The sequence below is a fragment of the Ostrinia nubilalis genome, chromosome 3, assembly GCF_963855985.1.
Source record: "Ostrinia nubilalis chromosome 3, ilOstNubi1.1, whole genome shotgun sequence".
Taxonomy (NCBI): Eukaryota; Metazoa; Arthropoda; class Insecta; order Lepidoptera; family Crambidae; genus Ostrinia; species Ostrinia nubilalis.
The window spans coordinates 715,811-738,629 of NC_087090.1; the positions used below are offsets into that span (position 1 = coordinate 715,811).

The 22,819-nt window shown below is 37.8% G+C and overlaps 2 non-coding genes across 2 annotated transcripts; both read left to right on the forward strand.

The window, feature by feature from the left end:
• The first annotated feature begins 2,600 nt into the window (after positions 1–2,600).
• Trnas-aga (transfer RNA serine (anticodon AGA)) lies at positions 2,601–2,682 on the forward strand. Its single transcript has one exon. It is a non-coding gene; the product is annotated as a tRNA-Ser (tRNA).
• Positions 2,683–16,860: 14,178 nt separating this feature from the next.
• On the forward strand, positions 16,861–16,942 carry Trnas-cga (transfer RNA serine (anticodon CGA)). The gene has a single exon. It is a non-coding gene; the product is annotated as a tRNA-Ser (tRNA).
• Positions 16,943–22,819: the final 5,877 nt, after the last annotated feature.

A 22,819-nucleotide genomic window follows, 5' to 3' on the forward strand; every position in this document is an offset into this window, starting at 1 on the left:
TAGTAAATAAAAACAAAACTACTAACGGGGGTAGTATTATGCTAATAACTAAGCCTACAAGGTGGACCGACGACATCGTAAAGGTAGCAGGCAAGCGCTGGACGCAGGCCGCTACCAATCGATCAACATAGAAAGCATTGGGGGAGGCCTATGTTCAGCAGTGGACGTCCTATGGCTGAAATGATGATGATGATGATGAAGCCTCAGTTCTATCCTAGTTCGTTCGTTCGTCCACTGCTGGACAAAGACCTCCCCCAAGGATTTCCATAATAACTGGTCCTGCGCTGCCCGCCTCCAACTTCCTGCTTCCCCTGATCGTCGTGCCATCTATTAGTACCCCTTTAATAGTTTATCCCCTTAGATAAAATTGCCCGTGAAAGACTGACAGACACTCTTCTTATTAGTGCCCCGTTTTTACTACGGCAACTTAAAAAGTAGTTTGTTTTGCACCCTGTATATTTTCATCTTATAAGCTAGCTCCATGGCTCCCAGTCGTTTAGATTGTTGACGCGGGCGGCTAACAAGTGCACTCATTGCTATTACTAACTGCGATAGCGATCGGTCGCTATCAAACTCGCTGCACTCCGAAGGTGCAAGTGCTTAAATCCACGCCTGCATTTAAAAGAGTTTCAGTAAGCCCCAAAGGAAAAGTAAATCAGGACTGTCGAGTGCATCAGCACTAGGTCCAAACGTGGAATGCCTAAAGTACCGAGCTGCCAGCGAATAGCAACCATTGTAGCGCTAATAGAGAAGCCAAATGGTTTATTCAGTGGGTGATCTCAGAAGCTCATCCGCCTCGAGGCAGATAGATCGATGGTTCCAATCTTAGTGCGATAGAACTCATTTGATTTGTAGCTGGAGGACGTAATAATTTCTTCTACAAAAAGTGGTGACATTGCAGGAGGGATCCTCGGTGACTGAGCGCTGTCAGTGCGCCAACTCGGCATTGGTAGCCAACCACAGGGGAAGACCGAAGTGCCGGTATAACAGTGTCATCTCTCTCTTTCTCTCTTATAGGCTTTTTAGCAGATAATAATGAGGTCAAAGTGGAACTGGTTGCGAGTTTGATAAGACCAGCAATCCAAACTGATCGCGATTGCGTTCCGTAACACCATCACCGCTCCGGACGTCCGCATACACTGGACGCGCCCGCTCTGCTTAGCAGGGCTGTCCACAAGGCGTGAGACCATTAATAATATTCCACGATGCTACTTTTATAATGACACTTTTATGAGCATGATAAGTGACTGTGCTGCTCAACGAGTAAACAGTGTACTGCTCGATAATTAAAGTGGTTATAAAAAGTTAAGTGTTATTAGCGCTCTAATATTCGCGCCCGCACATGCAAAAAAAATGGCTAAAGAAGAAGGAGAAGGTATGTATTACAAAAGCTTGTATTATTAACCAATATTTAATGAATGGAAAACTGGCAGATAATGTCTTATTGCATTTAGTGTGCCTTACATTCCAATGTATATGGCATTCCTATAAAATGACAGTTTGCAAAGTAGGTCGTCATAAACGCTTCTAGTTAAAAAAAACACCAAATATTCTGCTGTTTCAGAATATTTGGTATTACAGAAAGTAAATACATTCTGTTGCGTCACCAAAGCTCATTTTTATTTCGGAGAAAAACCTGTTTTCATAATATGCATTGCTGTTAAAATAGTAAGACACGGGCCTTAACGCGACGTTTATTAATGAGATACATTATGTAGGTACTCACGGCTTGACGTCTCTTACTATTTTACTTGAAATGGAACGCGAAAGTTTAAAATCTTATGCAGTGCTGTATTTATTTCCAGAACGCTGGCAGCCCTACAAGTGTCCGGTAATTGGGTAATCCAGTTAGCAGCGATTCTGAGTATCATCCTTTAGTCCGCATCCTTCTCCGTTGCACTGGATTTCCGCAGTCGTGTGTTTGGATGAACTTACAGCATACAAGTTTTAGTAAACATGACACTGTCAACGTGGTTACTTAAACCAAGACAGTAAAGGCCTATTTAAACCTGAGCGATATTCGCTGCCGCTGTGGGTAGAGGTACATACCGCGCGGGTTTCGCTCAGGTATTTAGTATCAAGTACCGCGGCTAGAGCGTTTTCTCTGCCGCAGACGGTAGCGAATACCGCTTAGGTCTGAATAGGCCTTTGCTAAGGCATACGCCACTCATAGTGCTCGTGATACTGGGCTTGATTCCTACGTGGAAAATAGGTGCATAATGGCAAAATTACATTACACTTTCGAGGGGAATTTATACACAACACTCATTCGTTCGTTTCAGCCAAATGACATCCACTGCTGGACATAGGCCTCCCTCAAGGGTTTCCACGACGACCGGTCCTGCGCCGCCCGCATCCAGGCATCTCCCGCGACCTTCACCAGATCGTCGATCCACCTTGTAATTGTTATTTGAATGGAGACACTTAAATACCTCCAAATAGTTTGCGCCACGGACTGGACTATAAAGTTGTGCAAAATCTAAGCGAGCGAAGTCAAGGGCATGGTCTATACTAAGACAGATGTTTTATTACTATCATTAAGTCAAGGTGAAAGTGTTACACGCCTCTACATACGATGATGTTTGATAAAATGTGCAAGAGCAGTCGTGGCCGAGCGGTTAAGGCGTCTGACTAGAAATCAGATTCCCTCTGGGAGCGTAGGTTCGAATCCTACCGACTGCGAAATCTTTTTATTTTATTTTATGTAAATAATCGACTTTGCAATTTGTATATTTCATTAAAATTAAAAATTAATTTCACAGTCGTAGCTAAGCAAAGTGTATAGACATCGTTATCAATTTCGATTAGATAACATCACATAAATCAACTTTTTTTAGCTAACTTATTGAAGCGTTAGTAGGTATATTGAGGCCAATAGGATAAAATTAAAGTATCGCCTGCTCTACATTCTAGAAAATCTTCTGAAAACAGATCGAGATAATTAACCGACTTCTTTACACTTGAAATTCGCAAGTAAAGTCTATGTAAGTATGTCAGACCAATCGTCACATTCATAGCCCTCATAAACTCAATAGTCCATCAACTCAAGGGGATCAACAAAACATAGCTTGTAAGCTACGTATTGTTGGATCTCTCTCTGTTTTCACGTTTGGTAGCAGACTGTATCCATTGACTGCAACTAAACGCCCTTTGAGCTCAGAACTTTCGAAGTTCAATAAAAACTGTGAGCACATTATTATGTACTAAGCTTTAACCAAAATCGCAAAAGTGCCGAAGATATAAAAAAATAAATAAAAAATAAGTATACATACTTATTTTTTATTTATTTAGTTTGATTAGATTCCAAAGCTAAATGAACTAGTTTGTTTGAACACCTTGTATAAATCAACTGTGTGTATAACCCAAATTCAATCTAAGTATTCCAAATTCAATATTTTACAATAGTTTAAGGTGTACTAATCTAAGTTTGTGTAATCCCTTAGGGCCTGTAACCTCGGCTAAAAGGGCTGTTCCTCGCTTCTGAGGGTCGTAACCCGGCTCTAAAATACGGTTGACTTAGGCCGCTTACTATGATAAATACAGAACTTTGATAAAGTACGACACTTGCTAATGTTTTGTCTCGAGCTGGAATGACAAAATATTAGTATTTTAGAATGTATAATAATTTATGGCCAAAATATTCCTCACACTAACATAATGTCAGATTTATTTGCATGCCACCATAGGCATCTGACATGGCTCAATTGGATCAATAGTGTAACACCGTGTTTTTCAAAGAACGAAATCATGTTTCTTAAATAACCATTAATTTAAGTAAAATAAAGAAAGACACGGGTCTTAACGCGATGTTTATAATTGAGTAAAATTATGTACTCACGGCTTGACGTTTCGGCTGCTATGCTGCAGCCGTGGTCACAAGACCCGTGTCTTTCTATTTTAGTTGAAATGGAACGCGAAAGTTTAAGATCTTACATTTATTTAAGTATGTAATGTTCTTACAAAACTTAGAGCAATATCTGCAATTAAAGTTAATATGTGACATTATCATTTACCAAATGATCTTCCCGTCATGAAAGATCTTAAAATCTAAAATTATATAACTCAAAGGTGACTGACTGACTGACTGACTGACTGACTGACTGACTGACTGACTGACTGACTGACTGACTGACTGCTGCGGCTGAAATTTGGCATGCAGGAATATGACGTAGGCATCCGCTAAGAAAGGACTTTAGTACGAAACTCCATCCCTAAGGGGGTAAAACGGGATCCACGCATACGAAGTCGGCCGCTAAATATGAATATGAAATAAATTCATATTTAATTATCACTTCACGGGATTTATTGCAACAATATCTATTTTAACGGTAAATAATATTTACCCTCCCGACGTTTCGGCTCGGTTGCACGAGTCATGGTCGCGGGCAGACTGAAGATAGAAGACTGAAGTGATAATTTTATAGTAAAAAATGCAACATTATCCTGCTTTCGCCTCCGAGATTTATTTTACCGTGTAGTACCCCTGTACGACAAGCCAATCCGCACACAATATTCAGCGTAGTAGTAGTAAAAAACAAAAGAGCGGGCAACCCCACCCCTACCACGCTGTGGGCTCGTTGTCCGAGCGGTCTCATTCCTTTGTGCGCACGCGCAACGACCGCACGCAGTATAAGAAAAATGCTTAAGTGACGTCACCAGGACGTTTTTACCGACAAAAAACGTAATTATTTTAAGTTGTGCAGTGTAGTGACGAGAATTAGACCCAACACAAGGTTGGTTGTAACAACTATTTTGTGTAAGTGCTCGTACATTTTTATTATAAGCGTTGTGACACGACGCGTAACTTTGACCCATTTTTAGCTCCAAGTTAACGCGCGATGTTAACCAGTAGCCATTTTTTGCTCCGAGGTAATGCGAGATGTTACCCAGTAGCCATTCTTTTGCTCCGAGGTAATGCGAGATGTTACCCAGTAGCCATTTTTTTCTCCGAGGTAATGCGAGATGTTACCCAGTAGCCATTTTCTGCTCTAGCGAGTTAATACGAGATATTAACCAGCAACCACTTTATATTCGGTCATTTTTGCGGGTCATTTTTTAACCAGTAGCGTTAATACAAGATATTAACCAGCAGCCACTTTATGTTCGGTTATTTTTTAACCAGTAGCCGTTTTTTGCTCTAGCGAGTAAAAACGAGATATTAACTACCGAGATAGCCAGGTATTGTAATATTATTCACTTTTACGAGTTAAGTATCTTCTTTTCGGCCATTTTTAAAAGCCGTAAAAACAGAACATAATGAGCTCATACAGAAAAATGTTGCGTTTCTACGAAACTACCCACATTAAGAGCTTGCCTTCTTTGCCTTACACCTTATGAACCATCAACCGTCTTGGAGCATGATGACCCGGCGCCGCGGACGCACTCGCCCCAGTCGAGCCTCCGCCTGCTTTTATAACGACCGATGACCCTGTGGCCATACACATTGTTCAATGCTACAAAGGGTAACTGAATAATTTTTTTGTTTCGTATTTTTATACATTACACCAATCGATATTGGTCTAAATACAAAGGCTAGTAAGAAAGAAATAAGTATCAGATCAAAATTCAAAGTGCATTTATGTAGATTCATTACTTGCTATTATAAGGTCAGAATAAAAGATCCTAAATAAACCTTAGGCCGGTTTGTTGACCGAACCGAGTCGAAGTGGAAATAAATGCCTACTTTATATATGAAGTATGACAATATGTCGTGTTTTCTATGCAACGACTCATATTAACTGACATGGTGATTGTGAGTACTTATCAGTCTCACATTTTTTTTTGTTGGAAACTTACAAAGATCTTTCTACATTTCCGGTCGGTCGACCAATTACATCGACGGTCGACAACTATAACTCATTATAATCCTCTAAAACGGGAAAAGAGGTATTTATTTGATATGACAACTAATCCAGGCTGCTGCACTGAATATATAATTTAAGCTTTAGCCGTTCGCATAACTGTGTGAATCGAGGCTTTATACAGAGGCCGTACCGACAAGCTACGCCCTGCTGTATGGTATGATGGGCTAAGACCTATCACCCGCCCGCGGCGCAACCACGCCGCCTTCCACAAGCGCAGGCGCCTTTATTTACGCCGCAGCGCCGCGCCGCCGCCGCCGCATGCCCAGCGCTGCCAGCGCAACGCGGGAAGCGCCATTAAAGACCGACCAGAACACCAAGGTAACCCACGTCCCTAGACGACGCGCCATCTATGTACAGGTATGTGCTGGCCGCTTAAAATATTTTTATTTTAAATGCAATGTACATATTATCCGGTTACAGAATTTATTGGACCGAGATACCTATTCGATTCCCGAATCGAACCCAGATGATTTTTTTCATAATCATCATAACCATGCGAGTAAACATAATTAATTATACAAACAAATAATTATACACGTCGGCGCAGAGACGTTGATATTAAGAATATTCTTAATCGCATCCGTCGATACGAGTACATTCTGAGATTACCCACTTGTTAAAAAAAAAAAAAATGTTCCTTGATGGTGGACTTAGATAGCGTTTATATAAGATGCTAAACAAAGTTTATGTGGTTTAAGCACTTCAAAAGGGATGATATTTTAACCGCAATTAAACTTTTAACAAAAGATTCATTTATGGTTTAAAGAAACTTATTAATATAATATGTTTATTACATAAACACGATAGCCATTGAAAAGCAAATAGAATTATGGTCTTATTTTAACGGATGTTTGTTTTGTATCTGAACAAACAGGCAACATTTTTGTTTGTCTCTTTGCGGCCTTGCTTTAGCCCTGATATTTTTACAAAGTTTATTTTTTTATTCATGACGTCTCACCAGCTTGTATCTATAAATAATAGATAAAATCTAAGAGCTTCCTTAAACTGTATCGGTATCGGTACATAAGATGATGTCATTTTTTCTTGTATTGGAAAAACATTATTATGTAGGTTTGTACCTACTAATCAATGTATGATTAATGCTAATAATACTATTGATAGTCTTACAAAGTAAGGCTTCATCATCATTATTATTATTTATTTACAAAAAAAAAAAAAAAAAAAGGTCAGTTTTAACTCCATGTACTGTTTTACAATTGGTTCGTATAAATTATTTATGTATAACGTTAGAATTCTCATAAGAAGAGATGCGACATCATGAAATACATTGAATCATTTCTTATCTTGCTAAATCTTTTAGACAAGCAAAGTATCTAATTATGCGTTAAAGCGATAATAACTATGTCTTTATAAATATAACACAATAATAATTACATTGTAATCAATGTAATAGAAAATTATTGACGCATCAAAAAAGAAATCGGGCCGCTTGTAATAACAACCGGACTAGTGGACTTTGGTCAGTCAAAGAACGAATCAACCACATAAAATAAACTATGTATTATGTAGGTACCTACCAGTACTACCACTACTTGTAACCTTCAATTTAGATTAAGGACATTTTTTAATAATACCAAAAAATAATGCGATATTATTTTACGAATCGATAACGCTGCCACAAACTCATAATAATGAATGAGTCTTTCTTCCCTTTCTATGAAGTATAAATTGAGAATTAGTATTTTGTTATTTTTTCTTAACATGATTATAAAAATTCAATCATCACAGTCATAATACTGAAGCTGACTGAATAAAGACACGGAGTAGGAGCTTGGTTTAATATTGTCTCAGAAAATGTTAGACGCTTTGGTTTCAGTACATGACATAAAACTATTTTTTGTTTCTTGAACTTTGTTTGATATTTAGTCATAATTCATATTTTATCGTCTGGCGTAGAGATTTCTACACGATTAACATGAATTAATTCCAATTAATTCGCCTTAGAATGGCGACCATTTTTTTTTAGACGTTAATACGTTTTTTCACTAAAAATAAATAAATAAAAAATAAAAATAAAATAGAATGCCGGGGCAACAGGTACATCAGTAGTACCATATTGCCCATTTAAGCTTACCTTTCCTTGGCAGTGAGTTTTGTATTTGGCAGTCGTTGATCAAACAAAACGTACCAGACTCCGCTATACACTCCGCAAATAATAAATAAATTTTAATATCCTTCTTTCGACATTTTACACTACGCTCCTAGTCCCAAACTGAGCAAAGCTATGGGTCCTAGACAACGGATATAAACATACTTAAATACCGTTTTTATATACATAAGTACATATTATACATAGTAACACCTAGACCCATCACAGAAATTAAAATGTATCAATTCAATTTCTGCCCGGCCGGGGATCGAACCCGGGACCTCTCGGCATAGTAGTCCGTTTCGAAACCACTACACCAAATGACTGACAAATAAATATTTTTACAATGCTCAATTACATCATTGTACCTACCTTACTCTATTTTCTTAGCATATTCTAAAGTCGGGTGCATCCTATAATAACATTAAATAACCACCGCTTAGCAATATCGTTAGTGAAATCATATAATTTATTGAAATATATAATTATTTTAATAAATATTATAATTTATAGGTCAGGTTTCAAGAATCAAAAGATTGCTATTAAATAGTGCTATTAAATAGAAACCAAACTTTTTCCTCGCAACAGTGTTACTTGGAATCCAAATTAATACTGTTTTGGAATACTGGTCAAACTGTATCCAAATAAATTAATAAGTTTTAATTAACCACATTATTTATTTATTTAATTAAAATGCAAGTGAGCTTATGTTTTACAACAATCAGAGTGTTAGCCTTGCAGTCACTGTGATCGATTCGGTGTTAACCACTACCGTCGTCAAGCTCAGTTCTGAGATGAAACTGGATAAATATAGGAAAGGAGTGTCGACACGAGGGCGTTCGGCCCACACAGCACGCGACACGCGGCAGTATGGCCTGCGGTTTGCGCCGCTGTCAACGTTGACACAATTAGCCAGTGTGCTGGATAGACAGGATGCTCTGTCAACTGTCTTGGCAACTTTTTACAATCAGTAGTCGTACTTAACAGTTAATAGAAGTACAAATAAATGTATATAATAATACTCTATAATGAACAAAATCTTGTTGAGACCGTGATACTTGTTATTGTTATGAATAAGTGATGCAATACGATTATAATACAAAAATATTGCTTTATTATGTATTTAGTACATTGACATTTACTCTCTTAACCATTTAACATGGACATTGATCCATGCTCTAAACATCTACACGGTAAAATAAATCTCGGAGGCGAAAGCAGGATAATTAGATGATCAAACGAACTTACCAAGTGAAGTTCGATCTGAATTATCCTGTTTTCGCCGAAGAGATTTAAGGTCCCTCCCAACCCGAAGATTTCTATATCTTCTTCCCTGGAGGTAAACGTCAATGTCATCTCTTCTCTAAATATAATGAGACCGCTCGGACAACGAGCCCACAGCGTGGTAGGGGTGGGGTTGCCCGCTCTTTTGTTTTTTACTACTACTACGCTGAATATTGTGTGCGGATTGGCTTGTCGTACAGGGGTACTACACGGTAAAATAAATCTCTTCGGCGAAAACAGGATAATTCAGATCGAACTTCACTTGGTAAGTTCGTTTGATCATCTAATAATAGTTTAAAATATTATAAATTCATATTTGTGCCTAAATCAACTTTTACCAACTTCAACATCCACTGTAACGCACCTACAGTCAAGTCTTATAATATCTTTCTGCTACAATTTCATTAACCTCTGCAACGCCATTGGAAACAATTTAATTCGCCAGAGGGTCCTCAAGACGGCTACAATAAAATTTCTTCCACATTGAGTGGTAGTTATTTCACGAGTGCCCATCTCTAGCTTGGGACGAGATAGTTCGCAGTAGTGATGTGACTCTTCTAAACGTTTTTACGTTTGCGTGTTGAAATAAAAGATAACAAGTGTGGTTAGGCTAGGTTTTACACTTTTTAGTAGTCATTCGATGAGAGGCTCAATTTGCACTTAAGGAACATTTTTCAATTTAAATAATCTGACGCGCTTCGAAACAAATATTTGGCAAATCCTGAAAGCACCTGAAAAAAATAATTAAACACTGTTTTCAGGATAAAGCTCTTAATTAAAAATCCGTTAATTCTGAATTAATTAAATAATTGCCTGGAAAAGATTGATACCACTGATAATATCACAAATAATCGTTTATTTTCTGTTTGTACTTTAATTTCGCCCAGATAATCGATACTTATCTATGCTGTTTATCGACACCGAAGCATCCCTAGCCCGCATTGAACGAATTCACCGTTATTAAATTCTTGTCGGGCAGGTCATCTGTCGTCGCACTCATTTCGCAGTACGTGGGTTCGCACCCCGGGCGGGCCAGTGTTTTATTATTGTTTGATGCTGTAGGCCGGCCTCTCTGGTCAGTGATTTCCGCAGTCATAAAATGTCTGAGGCTTTTTTGCTTTGGATTTATTTGTTTCAAAATTATTTTGTGTTTTTTTTTCATAAAAAGTTTTATTAGAAAACAATCTATGAATGGCTCATCTGCTAAATTGCTCTAGCACAATGAAACCATTCAATTTTGAAGTACCTACGTTGTTTGTTGTATTGAATCATTCGGCTTGATTCCTGAATTTTTCACATGTGTACATGATGGACTCCATAACTATTTTTATAGTTTATTCCTATTTCTTAAAATCTATGATTACTCAAAAATTAATTACAAAACTGGGATTATTAAAAAACGCAACTGAAATATTATTCGGTTAGAATACCCAACAATTATGAACACAGCTACAATACATTGGGTACTTTAATGTAAACAAACACCCTCGCATCTCTATAAAACTAGTTCAAAACAAGCATTATCTAATGAACGTTATTAATTTGGGAAGTTCCACGCGGGTTAAGTACAGTCGAACTACAAAGCCGCGCTAAATCTGCGAGCAACTGCGAACCGAAACAATAATAATAATTACGATGCGAAATAAAGTATGCTAGTTCATGTGGGGCCAGTAAAACAGCGGGTAAAAGTTTAGCGTAGTTTTTAATGACAGTCGTGAGTTTTGCATTTCGTTCGTCCTTAGCGAAAGTAAGTAGCCCTTTGGGTCAAAACTCTTAACATTATTTCTAAAATTGGTAGCCTGTCTAGAATGATACCTATCTCCTAATTGGAACTCTCTTTACTGCAAATACTGTTTTTAGCTGCTGAAACTGTGTTTATTATTAAACAGCATGGCAATTTTATTTGTAATGCGTCGCTAAGTTACATTGTAACGCCTCGCTAAGTTAATTTGTCATTAGAATAGCCATCATTTTAAAAGAATTAATAACGTCCGTACAAAGGTACATCAACAGCACATTTTGTGTGAAATAGTACCTTTACAAAATACCACAGTATTAACTTGACGTGAATTAATTTTCTCTATAGCCTCCTGTTCGATAACGTATAGCGCTACGATTCGTTCCTGTTCGAATGCGTAGCGTTACGATTCGTAGCACTTGTCTACGCGTGAAATAGAGCAGTCTACGGGACTATTCCCACCTCTCGTTCCCACCACTGCAACTCCTGTGTAGCCAGGACACAGCTTGACCGCCACAAAAACCCAACCAATGAAGGTCAAGTTTGTCCAGGGGGAAAGTTAAACTGTCATTGGACCCGCAACGAAATTAATCAGAAGAACATAGGAGGAGTTCGAAATTAAGGTTCGACTTCGAAATAGAGCAGTCTAGTTCCCCGCCGTTTGCGTGGCTCCCGCTAAGCGCACTTTGATGGCAGGCTTACAAAGTGGCCTATTACACTTATTTACGGCCCGTCCAGCAGTTAGGGACAGCACGCGGATCATTACTGTTTTAACCTTCGCACCATGTAAAGTGTCTTTCTCTCTTGCCGAGGGGGCGTTAATTATCAATCGCCGTGTAATTTATTTCATTGAAACTTCAACCGGTTTAAAAAAATGAATACAGACAGTTATTAATTACAATCTTGCATCATGAAAATGAAAATACTTATAAAAGAGACTAAAAGGTAGTTCATCAAAAAATGTTTCATACATTTTATGAGCTCTGAAAATGAAATTCATATATTGATTTTAAAGTCATTTGATCGTCTTATCTTGATGTCAAAACAAACGAATGAAGTGTTTTGAGAAGTTACTTCAGCTTTTGATTGTGTCAGCTAACTAATTAACAAAAACTGACGTCATCATCCCTCCTCCACGCCCCTATCATACAAGCCCCCTTAAATTGTCTTAAGCCTAAGCCGCAGAGTTACAATGCGCGATTTATGCCTAGGTCACAAACTTTAGATTACGATTACTAAGCCTTATTTATCGCCTTTGTTTCGAGGGTAACTCGGCTTAGATAACAGAGACGTGACTTGCGATTAATATTTAATTGGCTTATGAATTTTAGAATTTAATTTAATTATAACAACGTTCAATTTCACGAAACAACATCGGCTTTTAGAAACAATTTTGAATACATTCTCAAACTCAGTATTCTAAGCAGCCTTTCAGCCATTTTAGGCCTTTAAACATTTTTTCTTTGTTGCTCTACAGAAAAAATGCCCACTTAAAGGAATACAATCAAGCCTCAAAATACATTCCTTTGATAGTAAAAACAGCGCATGTATAAATAACTTTAAAATAAATGGAAATAAAAGGTTTTGTCTAGACTTTCTTGACTAGTAAGGTCATCCAGCCCTTTTTTTATTTAGCAACTTTAAAACCTCAATGCCATTTTTCAACCGACTTCAAAAAAGGAGGAGGTTCTCAATTCGACCCGTATGTTTTTTTTGTTCGTAACCTTTAATCAAAGAGAATATAGACACTATCAATACCTTTTAATCTTCAAGCTTTACATAGAACTAACCGATAAAAGACAAAGTGAAAGAAAAACGCAAATTTCGCACTATTGGGGACGAAAATAGAAAAAAGTGTTGACCTAACAGGTGCGTTACAAATGATGACGTGTTTTCAATTCGATTTTTTTATTAATTTAACTGAATTAGAGACGTGAAATGTAGATCAAATAAATTTGAGTTTAACTCGATATGAACCATTGTACAATACAATTATTTTGCTTTGCGAACTTGGCTGCCACATTGCTGTGTGTCTGAATTCAAATCAAAATATTCCCCGCCCTAGGTCCGTCCCTGTCAAGCCGCCCTGCCCTAGGCCCTCACATTGTAATTAAGTTTTGAATAGGCCAGCTTGACGCCGCGAAGTTTGGTTTATTGTAGACATTTCCATTGAGCAAGAGTTATTCCTTATTTCTGATGAGTTTCCATCTTTGGACCGAAAAGTCACTGTCAAGAAATAGACTCAAAGTTTACTTGGACTTATTACCCCATTTATGTTGCTAGTACCTAGTCACTTTATACCGAAACTCAATCAAATTATAATAATACTAGCTTTCCGCCCGCGGCTTCGCCCGCGTGGAATTTTGTCTGTCACAGAAAAACTTTATCGCGCGCGTCCCTGTTTCAAAAACCGGGATAAAAACTATCCTATGTTCTTTCCCGGGACTCAAACTATCTCTATGCCAAATTTCATCAAAATCGGTTGCGAGGTTTAAGCGGGAAAGCGTAACAGACAGACAGACAGACAGAGTTACTTTCGCATTTATAATATTAGTTGGGATGAGTATCTACCGAATCATGACACAGACTTTACAAAATATTATGTGGTTCTGTGTTCCAAAACAAACTTACTTCACTTAGGGCTATTAGCGAAATTTTGACATCATTTTTAAATACTTACTTGCTAAACGTGATATGCGTGTGGTGGACGTCCTATGGCTGAGATGATGATAATGAAACGTGATATAATATGCTTGTGTGAGAATGGGTTGGTATACTCGTAAGTTCAGAGGACGACAAACGAACTACCAACCTGGTCAGTACTCCGACGTTATTATACCATCGAACTAATGTCGCCTGATTAGGTAAGTACTTCGTACTTTAACTTCGAACTCCTTCTATGTTTTTCTAATTAATTTCGTTGCGGGTCCAATGACAATTAACTTTCCCCCGGGACAAACTTGGCCTTCACTGGTTGAGTTTTTATTGGCGGTCAAGCTGTAGATCCTGGCTACACAGGAGTTGCAGCGGTGGGAACGAGATGTGTAGTCCCGTTTGTTTAGCTAAGTATATGTGTAAACATTTAAACAAAACTGTGTTAAAAAATAGGTAAGCAGATTAACTGTCGTCCAAATCCAGCCCTGTGGGAGCAGCGATGGGCAAGGGCCCTCATTGTAATTAAGTTCTGAATGGCCGCTCGCCGCAAACTTTGTTTTATTGTTCGAATTTTCAATAAGTGTACACTGTAAGTTAGCCCTTATCTCAATGTGTAACTTGGATATCTTGTTTTGATTGAGAAATGTATCTAATTCTAGTTTACATTTGATGAAAGTTTGCGACTAGTTTGTGGTTTTTTCACTTACAATAATTTAAAAAAATACAATAACAATTAAAATCTTACAGCTTTTTTACCTTTACATCGAGCGAGAGCTTTCTGCTAAAAAGTAGTGCAAGCTATTTCATAGAGACTGTTTTAAATGTTATTATAACCCACAAATAACTGAGAAATAAAAATTAAAACTTTTGTGTTAATAAACAGCATAAGTAGGTGGTAATCGACTGCCTAAAGTTTTATTTACTTTAACTAACTAAAACTGGTAACTAAATGAAAACCAGTCTAATTTACAATTACATGGTTCTAATTTTCAATTTGCTTTAAAAACATGAACCATCTTTGTAATAGTCGGATAAAAACGCAAAATATATTTTAAAACAATTCTCGGATGAATACGAAGTTGCGTCCACAAAGCGTTAATTTGACATTTTCCGCTACAAGCGTATAGTCAGGTATAAAAATCAGGTAATAAAATGTCTCTACCTATCTATGTATGTATAGTAGTAAGGTTTTTATCTTAGCAAATCGCTTGATTATTACATTATGATCAATAAGTCCTTAAAATGAAAACAACTCCCAACCAACTTATGGCCTAAGGCGTATAGCTTGTTACTTGGAAAAATTAACATAATTTATCTTTTTTAAAACTCCTAAAATAATTTGACCTTGCTAACAATATTATAATGTTCTGACTTTTTTTAGAAGTATAATTGAAAAGGTATTTCTGAATAGAAATAAAACACTAAGAATAGACAGTGTTCTCGATTACAACCTCAAGGGCGGCAAAAACGAAATAAAAGCTGTTATTACAATACACCTTATGTATTATTATCACATAGACGGTAATTAGTCATTAGTGTGCACAAAACCTATTCTAACTAAACACACAAACTTTTCAGAAAGACCACAAAACAATATATCTTGTTTTTTAGTAACTTGAAGATATTTAGGTCAATTTCGAAAAACCTGATTCTTCCAAAACTTCTTTTGATAACTACATCTCTTTGAACGGAGATGGGTTTTCACAACCCTGTCTTTCTATCTTGATTTTAAACGCAACCTCTTCAGGTGCAGTCGTTTCAAAACCACTCAGATTTTTTTAACATCGAACTGTACACGCATTCGCGCGATTTTATTAAAAATACCGGCTTTTTATGATCGGCTCTGCGGCGGCTGCTTTTGTGCCCAACACTTCCGCACAAATGAAAAATGTTAGACGCTTTGCGATCGCCAGCAATTTTTTTATTCATTTAAAACCTGTACGTTACAAAACAAATGACACAAACAACCGCCGCAAAAAATAAAGTAGAAAAGAGATTATCTACTTTTCTCATTAACGCTTACAGTGGACGTACATTTTCTTTTTGAATAAAATGTTGGTTACCACGCTGTTATTAGAATGAGTCCGTCATTAGCATCAAATAACATACTTTTATGATTAGTAAGTTTATTGTAAATATAGTTGTACGTACACTTTTAGTTCCTTTTCGTCCGCAACACACCCACTTCTGGGGAAAAAGCCCAAAGATTACCACAATGATCGGTCCAGTTCAGCCTACATCCAGGAACTTTCCGCAACCTTCACTGTCGTCAGTCGCCGTCGGTCCAATCATACCTTGACGATCTAGAGTGGACTTCATTTTAGTATTATACAAATTACGTAGTTTTAATTTCAAAATATAAAAATAGTTTAATGGAAAAATATGCAGTTATCAAAAAATAAAACGAAATTCCATAATTTTTGAATTAGAATAATTATAAACAATTTCGAAATTATTTTACTGAAATAATGCGATATGTAAATAAATTCTCAAAATAAATTCATGTTGCCGCTACGAGACTCAAATATTGAAATGAAAAATGTAGATATTTTTGAACAGCTATTCAAAATGGTAGCAATATTTTTTACGTATATTTTTTACTTTATTTACTTTCTACGTTTTGTATTGTAGGTACTTCGCAAATCAAAAGCACAGCAAGATTTCAGCCTGAGCAGTGGCGCCGCCCTGGTGGCAAAAAATCGCGAATGAACCCACTGAAGAATAGTCTGACAAAAGGCTATTGTCTATTAGGGGCGTGAATAGGCGCGATAGTGCTGAGTTATTAGCTGGCGAGCGAGTGAGTGAGTGAGGCGAGCTGATGCCGCAAGTGATAGGAGCAACCACACGCGAGCGAGGAGTCGCGTGATTAGTAAATCAAGTGATCATGGCTCAAACTTCGTGTTAAGGCTGGTTTACACCCTGTAGCTTCATTTAACTACCAATAAAAAATAGGCTACCAATAATAACATTCGTAATTCAGTTTATTACTCCAGTCAATAATTATAGAGAGAAACGCGTGGAACACAATTTGAACATACCAAAAGTCCCCGCCCTTAGCCCTTGAGCCGGAATATCTGAAAGCTCAAATAAACAACGTACAGTTTCATAGAAAAGTGCCCGGTGAAAATCCAATTAAAGCCAGGCTTTAAAATAGCCTTACAGCCTTCGAACGGGAGAATATGAGGGTGAAATTCGCGCAGGTTTCCATAGCAGTCGTGGCCGAGTGGTTAAGGCGTCTGACTCGAAATCAGATTCCCATTGGGAGCGCAGGTTCGAATCCTGCCGGCTGCGTTTATTTTTCTTTTGGACCCTTTAAATAGCTCGGTTTTTTGGATTTTTTATTTATTTGGACCTCGCTTCAATGTATCTTAATTGTTTATTGAACTAGATTGGATTTATCTCTACTGTTAAATGTTATGAATTATAGCAAAAATGTACTGCAAAAATTATATGTTTTATTAAAAAGTTTAACGAAATTTTGTAATTTAAAAGCTACCATGCAGGCACACATATTTTCAAGCAATTAACTAACAAAATAAACGTGTAGACAAAAATATAATAGGTAAAAAATTAGGCTGATAATATGACGACCATTTGGCCTAGTGGTTCACACACCGCCCTAATACCTAAGGTTGCGGGTTCGATTCCCGCACACTGTGCATTATCATATTTGTTTATTTGTATAACAAGAAACATGTATATTCTTCGAATATCACATAATAATATATCATTATATCAGGACAAATAATAAAAATCAGATTCTTCAAAATTCAGTTATGATTCGAAAAATTATTAAAATTCGCAGGTGTGGAATGCTGCAGTCACATAGGATTATGAAGGTAGTTCGATCAAAAACAGGCAGGCGGTGGGAATCAACATAAGCGTGCGTCCACACAACAAACTTGCAGGGACTTTCCAGCTAGTGGTAAGTAGAGTTTTCCTGCTCTTTCTTGTTGGTCTCAAAGCGTAGGTAGAGCAAATACATTTTTATAAAACGTAGAAATGCCTCTTAAGTTTTTATTAGCTTTTTATGAATTTGTAAATATTTAAATCCCTTGTTCAAAATTACTGATTTCTGATAAAGTTTCAGACATATTTCAGCCCTTTAATTGTAGAGTGAAAGTTAGTCAGGCCCAAATTTACCGGAAGTACAGACGACGGCTCATCAAGCTAAATACTTGAGCGCTTTCAGTTTCTGTAATAAGAACTATTTTGACACAAAAATAAACAGCCTGAAAAGCGCTGTTGAAAGTACATGACAGACCTTTTGATTTTCATTTTGTCGTGATGCATTTAAGCAATTTTGGAATGGGCTCGCAGACTAGAAAAACAATGCGATATAAAAGGTAGAGTCACTTGATCTCATGCCATAACTCCTTAATTTCATGAAAACATGACTTTTAGTGGCACATTACAACCAAAGTTGAAGCCACGATAGCCAAACGGTGAAGGGGTCGGACTAGCCGGTGATCCGGGGAACGCGGGTTCGGTCCCCGCCGCCGCTCGATTATTGTGGAGAGCTTACTCGTGATGCAAGCATATTTAGCTTAGTACGAGGGGCTAACGGGACTATTAGTAATTTGCGTAATATCAAATTACTAATAATCTTTTTTTTTTAAGTACATGTATTGCCTGATGTGCTGTCGACTCTATCACTCTACATGGCAGACCTTTTGATTTTCACCGTCCTGGTGGATTGCTCTGGTTTCGCCAGCAGCTCGTATCCGTAATTTGCCCACGAGCTGGTAACCCCGGCCTCTGGAGACGGCGCCGCCGGTTAGCATTTGTATGGACGCTCGCCGCCGAATCCCGCCGCTAACAAACGATTCCATGCAACGCACGCTAAACTCATGTGCGATGTTTCATAACCTCTACAATCAAAACATCTTTCGTTTGTTAAATACACAGGACCATTGAGGTTTTCTACCATTTTTTAAATAGAATAATGTGGCAGGTAGGTACCCTTAGAAGATCGACATACTCGTACTGGGTTCTATCTCTATTTACAAGAGAGCGTAGCTGAGTAGGTACAGGCAAGGAAGGTTTATTTTTATAGTGTTCTGCTATTGTATGATGGTCGCTGCACATAGCCCGATGGAATAGTAAGCTGTAGTGGCAGTGGGCAGGGCACATAGTACGCAGAACTGACAGCCGATGGGGCAGCAAGGTTCTGGAATGGAGGCCGCGTACCGGAAAACGCAGCGTGAGACGTCCACCCACAAGGTGGACCGACGACCTGATAAGGGTAGCGGGAAGGCGCTGGATGCAGGCCGCTACCAACCGTGCGATGTGGAAGTCATTGGGGGAGGCCTGTGTTCAGCAGTGGACGTCCTGTGGCTGAAATGATGATGATGATGATTGTATGAGCCTTACCGTAACGGTATCAGAGTGCAATAGTTATCAGATGTAGGTACATAGCTCAATCGCGTTTTCTTTGATACACAAGTCCTAGTACTGTACTTCTTTTCCACCGATAAACGGACATTAAACAAGAAATTGCTTCCAAAAAGGCTTATTCGATACCTTGATGCGTTTTTAACCTCCATTATGTACCCGAAGGTCGCCGGATAAGGCCGGCTAAACGGGATCCGAACACTTCCCCGGGATAACCAATTGTGATCCCAATATTTGTAAATACATCGGATGTTTTATTCAGCCGACTGGTTAGGGTGATTTGATAGACCGGTAACTTTTTACGACTTAAAAATACTGTATGTATTTTAAAGAAACGTTTAAAAATGATATGGCCGAATAAAATTGATCTAGTGTGCTGACTAATGAGCATATTATATAGATTTAACTTCTGTTGCAGAACATTTCGTATGCATTAATTATTCTTTCCTTCTGATCCTACTAATACTAGTAGGATCTAGTTCAGTTCTAATACGAAGTATAATTAAGAATCAAACGAACTTACCTGTGATGTTTGATATCTAATTATACGAGTGTCTTGACCGAAGATGATTACGTTTTACATCTAAAATATTTCAACAAAATAGCCCTTTTTATTTGTGTTGAGCGGCTATTCTAGTTCAATAAAGTCCAAGTATCACTGCGACCAGTACCGATCTATTGTGATGGCCGCTATTTTCCTTACAGTTCGCCACCGAGTCCTGCATCCATTAGGTAGTGCAGTATATTTTGGAGGGCGATATGTTTTACATCTTGTGGGCTTAGGATGTGTTTGCCCAGGTGTAAGCTCCGCTTGCGCATCAAAGGTCCGCAGTCCGTGAGAATGTGTTGTGGCGTTTCATCTGCCTCTTGGCACACCCTGCACGTTCTTGTTTCGGATAGTCCCATAGTGGACAAGTGCTAGTTAAAGATGCCTAAAATAGCCTTACAAAGTCGCACCAGCATCGCGTGCGCCTTGTAACAGCAGCACAGAACGGCGCGTAATGAGCAGTGACGAGGCATTGTGACGCGCGCTCCGCCGCCTTCGGCGTGCACGCCCGAGCGCAGAGCGGCGAACGTTCGCCGCATTGTGCCGCTAATTGCTACCTTAATACGCTGCACTTTCGCGTTTTAGGGTTTGATACAAGTGTGTTGTTGTTATATTATTAATTATGTAAGGAGGATGTCATGTTATGTAGTGTATTCTAGCTTGCTATTTGTGCTTTCAATGTACAAGTATAGAACGATCGTTCCTAAACGAGCGGCCGTATAAATCAGAAATAAACAATGAATTAATGTTATGTAGTTCACACAGTGTTCAATGTTGTTATAATAAAGAGAAACGAGCCTGGCCTAATTATTTAAGCTCTTAATAGGATAGTCTATAGTTTCAGATATAGATAGGGAATTTAATAAACGTCATGAATATTACACAGTATGTAATAACTAGATATTTATTTTATTTTTGGTAAAAATAATGAAATTAAGCTCGAAATTATATGTGTATGTAATTACCTATACTACATCATCATCATCATCATCTCAGCCATAGGACGTCCACTGCTGAACATAGGCCTCCCCCAATGCTTTCCATGTTGCCCGGTTGGTAGCGGCCTGCGTCCAGCGCCTTCCTGCTACCTTTATGATGTCGTCTGTCCACCTTGTGGGTGGACGTCCCACGCTGCGTTTTCCGGTACGCGGCCTCCTATACTACATACGTTGTGTTTATTGCTTTCAAGCATAATGATTTCATCAACAGGGCTCTAAAATAAGAGCTTTTACAGCAGTATTAAACATTTCAAAGACAATAATTGCCATTTCAACGTCAGATCAAGTTACTTCCAAACAATTTGTCTACATGAGACGGGGAGGGGTGAAGCCTAGATATTGCAATTAGGGGAGTAAACTCGAGTTAACTGCATATTATATATTGTTATGAGGCGCTTAACGTTTGACAAGCTTTTAAGTAGCGAATTCGCATTTGCATAAACATATTTTGGTTATAAATGTGGTTAACACGCTGTTTAGCGTTAAGTCTGAATATGTTAAGAGCTTAAATTAAAGAGACGACTAAAGCCTTTGTAATAGTAGAGTCTTAACACAAATTAATTTAAAAGTAGGTAGGTACCTAACGAAATTTTAGTTTAACATCTAAGCTAATCTGAAAATGAATACGTTATGTTGTAGGTACGTAATAAATAAGTAAATTTAGACTTTAGTAGTAAAAGCTCTGATAACATTGGTCGACTTGTTACTTGAGTCTTAGGCTGAGTTACACCATCTTATTGTGACATTAAGGCTGGGTTGCACCATCTCTCTTTAACTTTAATAAAAGTCAAATGTCTATCAAATTCCACACCGGTTATCATTATGTTTACGGTCAGTGTTTGGTGGTGCAATTCACCACTCACACACTAAGAAACTTCAAAAATCTGTCAAACTCAATACAAAAAACACTGGTCATTGTCATAGTTACGGCATACGGTTAAAGTAAGTTGGTGCAACTCAGCTTTAAAGTCTAGTTAATCCATACTCTTGATCATGTAATTCTAAAACAACACACACAATTTTGTATTATCATTTTTTCAAAAGTGTCCCAAACTTAAGCTCTAGAACTAGATGGCTCTCTTGAACAACCGTTAGTGTGACGCCAAAACTCGGCGGTCACTCCTTTAGGTGACATTTAGCTTTTGAAGTCTGCCCATACATTTTCCGCATAAACCGGCTAGTTTTCCTCAAGAGAGCCGTCGCAGCGAGCCTAAATTATGCCGTCAACATAGTTTTGAGTGGAGATGAGTGTTTCTATGAAAAAACATTACTTTTGTTAACACATTCACCATTTTAAGGGTTATAAGCAAGGCAAAAACAGCTATCACAAAAATCTGGGCAGGTAGCTTAATTCTTCACTAGAAACTGGTAAAAAATTCATTTAAGTTCACCATTGCGTTTAAAAATTACATTCACTTGACCAGGACCAGTCGGATTATTTTCCTGACAATTCCTCAAATATCAGGTCCCTGAACTACTTTTTAAATAGGAAAAAGAGCTGTTGACGTAGCTGAGAGCCAGATCTAGAGAATATGATGGGTTTTTGGGAATTATGAAACGCAAATTTATAACGAGGATGACACATCTAATTCAAATAATAAAAAACTTTCAGTCTTTAAGTAAATCAAGTGCCATCATAATAAACTGTTTTTGAATAAAATTTTCCTTTCCTATAACTTAAAGCACACATTACACCTTTATAACACAAACATAGTTTTCCTTGACACCTTCGCTCTGTCACCTGGATCTCCGTTCATCCACTCAAAGTAAATTGCACTCAGATTACACATTTTAGGATGCATTTTCGGGTGCATCCCAAGGAACATATTCAGCAGTCCACATCGGAGGCGTTTGTATGATAATGAGGCACCTGCGACTCATACGATCATGGCGGCACGCTCGCAAACAACGCTTACCTACGAACGAGAAGAATTTTCGCAAAATCTAACTAAAATGTATATATATAGCAAATGTTGTGATAGTGATAGAGACATGCGATTTTTGGTTTTACAAAGATAATACGATAAAGAATAATACAAAGTAATAAAAACCACCTGTTATAGGGGCATTTTTTGAAGAAATTTATCAAATAACCAAAAAAACACGAATTTAAAAGCAGATTTTTTTCAAAAAGTATCATTTCTTTATTATATTATTTGTTGCCATTTTCTGAGCATTTTATGTATTTTTTTAGTATTGCCTGTTATTTGGCATTATTACTGTTTTTAT